The sequence below is a fragment of the Quercus lobata genome, chromosome 6, assembly GCF_001633185.2.
Source record: "Quercus lobata isolate SW786 chromosome 6, ValleyOak3.0 Primary Assembly, whole genome shotgun sequence".
Classification (NCBI taxonomy): Eukaryota; Viridiplantae; Streptophyta; class Magnoliopsida; order Fagales; family Fagaceae; genus Quercus; species Quercus lobata.
Genome location: NC_044909.1, coordinates 33,871,235 through 33,880,618, shown reverse-complemented (window position 1 = coordinate 33,880,618; position 9,384 = coordinate 33,871,235).

Below are 9,384 nucleotides of genomic sequence, written 5' to 3'. Positions count from 1 at the left end.
TATATGAGTGCGGTGCGGTGCGGTTTTGTGCAGTTTTCTCATCATAAAACTATACTTTGCACCACACAATGTGGTGCGGTGCGATGCAGTTATTTCATTTTATGAGCTGTTTTGGTCAGTTTGGGTGCGGTTGTACGGTTTGAATGGTTTGGTGAACACCCCTAGTAGTGGTATTCTTTGTTTCTCTCTTTATCTTTGAATTCCTATCTAATGATCAAGGACAAAATCCTAGATGTGAAGAGTGAAGAATAACTCAATCCGTGTTTCTTTTTAGAGCTAGTCTAATTCCCTGTATTTTTTTTAATTATTTTTTTAAGTTACAATAGTTTTACAATAATTTTATAACAAATTTAAAGTGATAAATTGTTACAGATAAAAAAGTGATTTTGACCCCCAAAAAAAAAAACTCATTTTACTCTCTCTCTCTCTCTCTCTCTCTCTCTCTCTCTCTCTCTCTCTCTCTCTCTCTCTCTCTCTCTCTCTCTCTCTCTATATATATATATATATATATATTGTAGGGGTGATAGGCCCAGTAGTATGTATCTATATATATTGGGCTAAGGACCCAATCCGAGGATATTAAGTAGTCCAAGGATGGGTAAAATACTATCATAGGAGTCCGTGTTAGTAAATGAAGATGTGAGATTTGGTCATAAGAGTCCAAGAAGGTGGTCCAAGGATGAATTCATCCTCGACTGAGCAAAGTCGAGGTTCGAAGGTGTGGTCCGCCATCCAGGGCAATGTTCCAAGAGGTTCTATTAATAAGGATAAGCATCCTAGAAGCACAGGATAGAGGGAAGCCATATAATATCTAAGAGAAAACTGTTACCACCGCATTGAATGTTTTGTAACTAACTCTCTGGCCGTATTAATGAGAAAGTGATACTTAAACAGTAATTTTCAACCTTACAGCTACTTCCTAAAGATTTCAGGAAAGTGCTGATGGAACGAAGATCAACATCAGCAATCTAATCTACACGTGGAGGGTAGGGATGAAAGGAGGAAGATAGTATAAAATAGAAAGAAAACCCTAAGGGAAAGGGATCGGAGAATGAAGAGAAAAATACTGTAGCAACAAATTCAAGAGATACATACAAGAATTGATCTTTTCGGATTGTGTCGAAGACGATTTTATTTAGATAAAACCAGTCTATCTTTACTTTATTGTCATCTGGATCTATTATAATTGTTACCCAAGTCATTAGAACCTAGTTTTCTAACCCATTCTCTACAAAATCATTATATTAGGCTCTTTGGGTCTAGATCCTTTTACCTTTTGGACTTAGGAACCAAATTGTGTCCTTTTATATATATATATATATATATATATATATATATATGGCCTTATACATGTGAAAAATGAAGCCCACTTAAAGCAAATATTGTTGCCCAATGCATAAACCATTGACCAACCTGAATAATGGGTCCAACAAGTAGTGCTTAGCTTTCCGAGACCAAGAGTCCAGTGTTTTGGGCCGTAGAATTTTTTATATTTTATAATCAGGTCGGCTTGGGCCACCAGGATTATTTAGCCTCCCTTGATCTTAGCCAATAACCCTAGAAAAACCCACTACTAGGATTACCCATTGTCATAATGTATTTCATTTAAAAGTATTACAATTTATAAGAACTCATTTATTATTATTTTCCCTATGTTTTATATATAAAGTGCAATGTCTCTAGGACATGTGGATGAGGAGATCATGCCTGCAATAGAAGATAATTATGCAGCAGAGGATAATCAACGGTAGCCGAAGATATTGTGATAATGCCTCATGTAGTAGTTGTTATTGATTAATTTTTTGAAGGCTAGATGTTATTGATTTGAATTGTTATCGTAATGTTATTTGATATTTGAATTATTAGCAGTAGGACTCTCCCTAGCATTAGGATTAGATAAGTTGTTATCTTTTAGTATTTGAATTTCTGATGTTAGTATTTAAGCTACGGTTCAGATAATAAGAGGCAGAAAAGATTATTCCATCAAACTATTCTCTTCTTGTCTTTAGTTTCTTGGAGGGTTTTCGCCTCAAATATGACTAATTTCTTTATATTCTATCGGGTCACAGCACAAAGATGATCAAGTGGCCTAAATACAAAAGTTAATCTTCCCATAGTTATCTTCTTCAGTAAAGAGTCTTGTAGTTCAATTCAAATCCCCTTCTTGCAATTCTTAAATTATTAAATTTATAAACAAAAACAAAAAAACAAAAAATCTCCCTTGTCTTGCAATTTTTTTTAAATTGATTGATTTTCTCCAATATGTGGGTGTTTATATGCTTAACAATACTTATGTGTAGTTAAGAAGGCTACGCCTTTATACTAGGTTTTAGTGGAGCTATAATACGTTGCCAATACATTGAATTTTGAAATTTGAATACAATACAAATCATTGTTCTTCTTCTCTAAAACAATATTTATCTTACTTACTCACTCTTATGTTCTTTGTTCCCCATATTTTCTACTCCAATTCAACTTTCATCGTATATAACCTACGTGAGCTCAACAGCAACAAGGTGGAATATTAGAGCTGTAGCTCAAAAACCTCTATGATAAAATCTATTATTATTTAGACTCTTAGAGCACTCGCACTGGCTCGATAAACCTCTATTATGTCTAAAATATAGCTAAACTTACATAAATAAATAAATAAAAATGAAAAAAAACTCTTGCATTAACAATCGCTCAATATATCTATTGATACTGAGTTACTGTAAGTCAGGATTCATGTTTTCAGTATTTTCCCCAACATTTTTTTTTTCTCTCTCTCTCATCAAGAAGGATGGGCTAAGACTCAAGCTCCGATCTAGTCCTTCACGATCTCTCCAAAATCAAGTCAAAGGCGCTGCAAGAGAAGGACGAAGGTGATGATAATTATTTCTTCGTTGAAGATGACAATGATTTCTTCTTTGATGATAAAGACAATTTTTTTTGTTTTTAAAAATTTTTAAGAGTTGATTTGTTTTGTGTCTGTGAAAATCATTAACTTGAGAAATGTCAAGGGTTGATTTGTTTGTAATTGAGGAAAAAAAATATTAGGGGAGGATGGATGGGAGAGGAAAATAAGATGATATATATGGATAGAAAATAAAATTATAATTATAATCTAAATGAAATAGAAAAAAGAAAAAAAAAAAAGTAAAGAGAGTTTAATCATGCCCGTATGAATATGAAGTAACCAAATTAGAAAAAGTCAAATTTTTGGTTAAAATTTAGCTAAATAAGTATTGAGATTGATGTGAATATTATTATACTTTATATTTATAAGTAAAATTTTATGGTGTTATTCATTTTTCATTATACAATAGCGTTGTTGTTTATATTTTATAACCGAATTTATATATAGTTTCTCTATATAAAAAAAAAAAAATGTCTTTTTTCATAATATCCTTCTCTTTTTAATTATTTTTTTGCATTTAGATTTTTATACACGAATATGGTTTTTTTTTTTTTGGGACTTTTTTTTTCATTTTATCTGAACTCTCAATTTTTATAAAACTGAATATACAAAATTAAAACACTTTTATAATAAAAACCTGTATGTTGGTAGGGGGATGCAAGTTAGTCTATAAGAAAAAAAAAATTATTGTATATGGTATGGATTTAATTAAACAAAACAACAGAACTGATTTTATATTAATTGTTAATACCAACAGTCCAGTATATGATGTCTTTTACCGCCTCTTCTCTTCGATTTGAAATCCACATTTACCTGTTCCACTAGCAGTTGGCTGTTTAGTGAATTGGCCATAAATGGCTTTTATAGAGCATTAACTACCATATGAATTTGTGCGTCTGTTTCGTGCTACCTAGCAGCACAGATAAATTTGATTGCTGAGTGCTGAGGACGTCACTCACATACCTAATACACAATCTAACAAGTTAATTACAACTATATATATTTGTTTTCAATTGAATACTATATACTATACTTAAAGTGAAAATATTCTTCTTATATTAGCTGGCAACCAGATGGGTTGAAAATTCAAAACTTGAAACCCCAAAACTAGTTTTTTTTCCTGGATGTGAATCTCTCTCTCCATGGAGTTTCTTCTAGTCAATGAACACTGCAAGCTGTCTTAGCAATAAATGATATATAAATTTTTAGTCTTTTACTTTATATCTTATGCTTTGACAAAGACATGCATGGTGTTACTGAATTATATATTAACCCGCTTGCCAACTACCCCACAAACACAGAGAGGTAGGTATTTGCTAAAGTTACATCTTATCTAATAATTAAACTAGCTAGCTAATTACACACTGAAAAATAACTGAAAAATAAGAAAAAGGAGCTAATAATTAAACCTAAGTCAATGCATAGCCAACTAGCCAAGAGACTTAATTAGCAGGGTACTGTGAACCCTAAGTAACATCAGAAAAGGCATTGATACGTGGACCCTGGTGCCCAAACTTGACCCTAAAATAAAATGCAACAAGGGACATGTTGATGATATATATGCGTTGCCTAATTTTCTAAGGAATCACCTTCTTTGTTTTCAAGTCTTTTGGACGTATATAGTGTACTTGGAACAAGTCAGATGGTTGTGTTAAGTGTAATATTGTGTATCATTCATTTCTTCAAGTCTGTGGGATTCCAAAGCTGGTAGGGTGGTTTCCTACTTTCCTCACAATAACAGCTTTTTAATGAGGGCCATTTTAATTCAGATACAGGTCCTATCAAAAAGTGGTTTGGTGTACAGTAACGAAGCACTTTTTTTTTTTTTTTTTTGAGAAACACAATAACGAAGCACTTAATATTGAACAACACAGCCTACTTTTAATAACTTTATTATTACATTATTATTTTGTAAAAATATTGATAGCACTCTTAGAACATTTACAGCAGTGGAGTTAAAAAGTTATAATGCTATTTTAGCTCCATCAATATACCACAAAAGGTTTGCAGTAGTGGAGGTAAACTTATAAATTTTAGCTAATGTGCACTGTAGCAGACATCTAAAAAAAAAAAAATTTATTCCGACACCGATTAAAATAATGCAGCTCACTATATTTTTTTTCATTTCTTTTATTCTATCTCACCGTGCACTCTCATCGTCACTCTCAAGCTCTCATCAGTTCTCTCAAGCTCTCATCTCTCTCGTCTCCCAGCCGTCCCACGCCGTCGCCGTCCCAACCCACGTCGTCGTCGACACACGCCATCCCAGCCCACCCTGTCGCTGTCTGTCAAGCTCTCATCTCTCTCATCTCTTAGCCCACGCCGTCGCCGTCCCAGCCCACGCTGCCCAATCCTCCCCACTTCGCCGATCCACGCCTCCGCCCAGTCCTCCGATTAGACCCACGCCATCTCTCTATTCTCTTTGTTGTGATTGAGTTTGTTTTTTTTTTTTTTTTTTTTTTTTAATGTATTTTCATATGGGTTTGGTGGCTATGGTGGTGGTGGTGGTTGATTTTGGCTATAGTAGTGGTGGTGGATGATTTTGACAATGGGCTTGTGGATTTTGGTTGTGGTGACCGGTGGCGATGGGGTTGTGATTGTGATTGTGGTTGTGGGGTTTTTTTTTTTTCTATGTTGTGTTGTGGTTGCCAAAGTAGAGTGGTGGTTGTGGCCGGTGGTGGTGGTGGCGGCGGCGGCTGTGGCTGATGGTATAGGTGGTTGGTGCTGTGTATGTATTTTTTTGTTAGTGAGATATATTATTTTATTGTAGTGTATATATTATTTTATTGTGATATTTATATTATTTTATTGCGTTGATAGCTAAAATAGATTCACTGCTGCAGTATGTATGTGTGTAGGTATAATAAATAAAGTAATTTTTGATGGAGTTAAAAAACTAAATTTTTAGCTCCACTGCTGTGTTTATTGTTTATAATTATGAAAATACAATAACCATTTCAACATTGATGAGTTGTTTTCATGGTTTTATGACACATGAGACAAAATACGCTTGTTTCGATAAATAACTTTACTTTTAAATCTACCTGAGGTTCTTTGAATTTACAATGAGAAATTCAGAATTCGCCTAAAAAAAGAGAAAAAAAGAAAAAGAAAAACACAACTACCTGAGTGCGTCTAGGAGACCCTAAACATACTAATTACTAATTTATGTTAAGCATGATATTACGTAACGAATAGAAAGGAAAAAAAGAAGCTAAAAAAGCAAAATCGGAAAAATTACAAAATCAAATTCTGTAGAGTAGGAAGTGTCCCAAAATATATAAGACCTTACTTTATCATAGGATCCGTTTGGATACCGCTTATTTTACTGAAAACTGAAAATATTGTAGCAAAATAATTTTTAAATGTGTGAATAGCACCATGGGACCCATTTTTAATGAAAATTTTGGTAAAAAATATAAGTTTGTGGGTCCCGTAAATAGTGCACAGACCCACGGGAAAGCACTGAAATGCACTTTTCAATGAAAAAAAGCGTGAAATGTTGGAAAACGCAAACACACTCAATATAATCAGTACCTAAACGGGTAGTTAGTGTGTGTTTGACTCCAAATTAAAAAGCCAGCTTATTTTACTATTCAACTTATTTTTGCTACTATTTATGGCACCATTGCACTTTTTGGTACTATTCATAGGTCCTATTGTACTATTTCAGTTAACTTTTACGTTTATCTACAGTACTTTCAGCAAAAAAATTTCAATTTCAACAAAATAAGCAGATCCCAAAGAGACCCTTAATTAAAAGTTGTAACAAAATAAAAAATTATCATAAATAGAAAAATAGACTAAACATGAATCTTTAATAAAAATAAATAAAAAAATTGCTCGAAAAGCAAATGTGGGTAGGTCATTGTCATAAGGTAATAGACTTTGATCATTGTTACCATTTCCTTCCGATCACCAAATCTCACGCAAATTTGTTTTGAATTCTATTGGTACTTTCATACTTTTCTAGTTTTTACGTATTGTTTTGAAATCTAATATTTTCAAAAGTAGTCCATGTTATCGGTTTGCATCACTTTAACTTTTAAGAACATTCTCATTGGGACTGCCAAATGAGAAATGTTGGGATGATTTAGCATTAAAGCCAAAAAATCACCAACAGCCAGTCTTGCAAATGCTGAGTATTGCAAAAAAATTTGCAATTGTGCTACAGTGCGATTCTAAATGTAGAATCGCACTATAACTCAATTGTAAAACAAAATATTAATATTTTATTCTTTTCACAGTTTGCTCTCTCTCTCTCTCTCTCTCTCTCTCTCTCTCTCTCTCTCTCTGCTCTCTCTCTTTTCATCTCTCTTATCATCTCCGCTCGCCTCCGCCCTGTCTCTCTCTCGGTCTCTCTGCTCTCGTCTCCGGTCCTCCTCTCATCTCTTCGCTCTTCCCCCGGGCTCTCTCTCTCTCTCTCTCTCTCTCTCTCTCTCTCTCTCTCTCATTAAGGGTTTGATGTAGTGGAGCTCATGGGTTTGATGTGGTGGCAAATGTGGCAAATTAGGACAGTGCCAAGGTTGCCGAAACTATCTTGGCAGAAACTCTTTCTTCTCTCTCTCGTTCTATGGGATATTTTAATGGGGGTTTGGGGTTTGTTATGGTTGTGTGGGTCATGTGTGGGTTAGATGGTGGGTTTGGATGCCGTGGGTCATGTGGTGGGTTTGGAGGCGTGAAGCAGGTGAAGGTTATGGGCTATGTGGGTCGTGTGGCGACGGGTTGTGGAGGTTATGGGCTGTGTGGGTTGTGTGGTGGAGGTTATGGCCCGTGTTGTGGTGTGGGTTGATTTCTACAGGCATGATTTTGGTGGGCAGCGGCGTGGTCAGTGGGTGAAGTGGCGTGGGTCTGATGGTGCAGCGGTGGGGTCTGGGGGTGCAGCAGCTTGGGTAGGTGGTTTTGTCTCTCTCTCCTTTTTTCTGTCTTTCTCTTTCCCCTTGAATCAAGACTCTGTGAGTCTCATGGGTTTGATGTGGTAGATCAGGGTGGTGGTTGTGTTGTTGATAGTGGATCGGGTTGGTGTCGTGGTGGTGGATTAGTGGGTAGTGATGGGAAAGTTTTGGGTGTGTTGTAAAATTAGAGAGAGAAAAAAAAATTTATTGTGAAAATATTGATAGGCCAAAAACGTATTGACCCCTTGTGATTAAATTAATTGATTAATTAGCCAAATTTATTAATTAATCAAATTAACATGCAAAGCGCGTGGTAGCACAAACAAATCACCAATTAAACTAAGTATGCAGCGGAAAATAAATGACACAGTGATTTGTTTACGAATGGGCAAAACCTACATAACAAAAACCCCATCGGGTGAATTTCAGGTCATCACTCTCAAAATTCCACTATTATCACAACAAATGGTTACAAGTAAATAAATCTCAGTACCTTATACCAACCTACAGTTGAACCCTTACCCTAATACCCAATTGGACTTGTTCTGTAGTGACAATTTCTTATTTTGATGCACGGCTCCCAAGTACGTGACTAACCAATTGCGCGGATCCTAGTACGCGACTTCAATCACCAACTAGAGAAGGTTGTTGGCTACAAAGTTCTTCAGTTCATCCACACGATGAAGATCAAGAAGATGCTTGGTCACAAAACCCTACGGTGCATAAACACAACAATTTATTCAGAATATATGAACTAGGGAAAAACTTTGTCTCCGGTCACAATTTGTTTTAACAGACTTTTCTCAAAACTTGTGTAACTTGTGAACTCTTTAACAGCTCTTAAAATAATCCTTTTATATGTCTAGGGTTAGGAGAAAAGAAGTCTCAAAAACATATTTACGGATTCCAAGAAAACAGATCTGAATTTCTGATTCTTTCTTAAACCTCGACAGATAGGAGGTGTTGAGCAGCTGTCAAGCAGGCGTCAAGCACAAGGGTTGAACGACTTCTTAAACCTCGACACATGCTAGTTGTCGAGTTTTAAAGAACTTACACTTCTCAGCTTGTTTTTTAGACAGACTTGATGACTTCAATACTTGATCTTGAAACACAGTTTCTTGAAGTATTAAAAACACCTAAATTTACCCAATTACAAAGTGCATTTTGTCAAAAGATTAGCCAATTACATAAAATAGTGACATATGTTCCTAACAAGTGAATCACATATATCTTAACAGATATATTATTTTAATGTGTTTTATAAGAAAATAAAAGTTGAAATGTTGGCTGTATTGTAAAATGGTATTGTATAATTGATAAAATAATTTTTTAGGATGGTAAAATATGATATAATGGCATTTCCGGATGGAAATGCACTCAGAAGTGAAAATCTAAAATGGGTAATTTTGAATTGGCTCTGGAGAGGAGCACAGTAGCAGTACTCCCCGATTGTTTGCAAGATTTTTATTTACCGCTCTATTTTATTGACTGATTTATTTATTTTTGTAATTTCCTTTTCGAGAAAAGAAATGGGCTAACTACAAATGGTGTACGGGAACTTAATGACATTAACAGAATGGGCAAGTTAGG